Source organism: Chiloscyllium punctatum, chromosome 13 (genome assembly GCF_047496795.1).
Source record: "Chiloscyllium punctatum isolate Juve2018m chromosome 13, sChiPun1.3, whole genome shotgun sequence".
Taxonomy (NCBI): Eukaryota; Metazoa; Chordata; class Chondrichthyes; order Orectolobiformes; family Hemiscylliidae; genus Chiloscyllium; species Chiloscyllium punctatum.
The window spans coordinates 59,506,297-59,507,972 of NC_092751.1; positions in this window are offsets into that span (position 1 = coordinate 59,506,297).

A 1,676-nucleotide genomic window follows, 5' to 3' on the forward strand; every position below is an offset into this window, starting at 1 on the left:
GCCAAATGCCTTTGTCATATCTACAGTGTTCAGCTGTTGCTTCATGTCACGTGCAGTGAATTGAATTGATTAAGACGGGCATCTGTGATTCTGAGAGTCTCATATTGAGGGTGAGGTGGATAATCGACTCAACACTTCTGGCTGAGGATGGTGCAGATACTGTGTCTTTTACATGGATGCACAGGGCTGTTCCATTATTTGGGATGGGGATATTTGTGGAGTCCTCTCCTCCAGTAAGTTGTTTAATGGTTCATCGACTTTTATCCATGGATTTGACAGGACGACAGAGCTTAGATCTGATTTGTTAGTCTTGGGCTCATCTCTCTGTCTGTATCAGATGTTAGTCCTGCTGTTCATAGTGTAACCAATCAAGTGCGGTAGCTTTAATGGATTGTCATCAGCTTTAGGTGCACGTGATTCCGACCCGACCATGTTCACCTACACTCGTCACTGACCCATGGATCGGCTTGATGGAAATGGTAGACGGATGGACTATCCGGGGGAAAAAGTTACAGATTGTCATTGAAATCTACAGCATCAGATGATAACCCAGTTTTAGCTGCAATATCTACAATTCAATACTACTGACTGGCCCTAGTTCACACCGAGACCCATTCACCCATCAGCCCTGTACTCAGTGACCGACTCTGGTTTCTGATGCGGAAATACTTCCATTTTCATATTCTCATTCTGCTGGAAGATTTTCCTTGTGTGATGCCTCCAATTTATTACATAAACTATATCCATTTAAGGTACTAATCTGAATCTTTTCCTTTCAGTAATGCAATCTTCTGTATTTAAAATGAATGTGTTTCCTTCTGTTTTTTTTCCCTTGACCATGAATCAGAGCTCTGCAGTATCAGTGATGCCAGACTTATGCAGTTTCAGAGTCATGGAACTTGTCACCATGTGTTGCTGTTCAGTTCCCCGTGTACGGCTCTCCATGATGGACAGGATGTTTGGGCATCTTTGACATTATGTCGTTGGAAATTGTTCAACAAACAAAAATTGCTGAAGAAATGGCTAAAGACGTTGCAGAATTTTCTGGAGTGAATGCAGAGCTAAACTTCCAGTTCCAGTGAACCTTCTATAAAGCTTTTTGTATTTTTATTTCCAGTATCCATAGTCATTTGTTTAATTGAAAAAGGGGGAAGGAGATGGGGGAAGGAAGGGGGAAGGAGAAAGGGGAAGGAAGGGGGAAGGAGATGGGCAGAAGGAGATGGGGGAAGGAAATAGAGGGAAGGAAGGGGGAAGGAGATCGGGAGAAGGAAGGGGGAAGGTGATAGGGGAAGCAGAGGGGTGAAGGAAGGGGGAACGAGATGGGGGGAAGGAAGGGGGCAGGAGATAGGGGGGAATGAGATGGGGGGAAGGAAGTGGGAAGGAGATAAGGGAGAAGGAGATAGGGGGAAGGAGATGGGGGAAGGAGATGGGGGGAAGAAAGTGGGAAGGAGATGGGGAAGGAGAGGGTGGAGAAGGAGGGGGGGGCGAAGGAGATGTGGGTGAAGGAAGGGGAGTCAGGATTAATGGATCTTTATGATAAAGGTGTATCTGTTGGAGTACCACAAATATCAGTCTGATGGCATCAGTTATTTGCAATCTAAGCTGACAGCCTGAAGGAGGGAGCTGAGTACAATATACATCCGAGTTTGAGGATGACACTGAGAATCAAAAGGCCG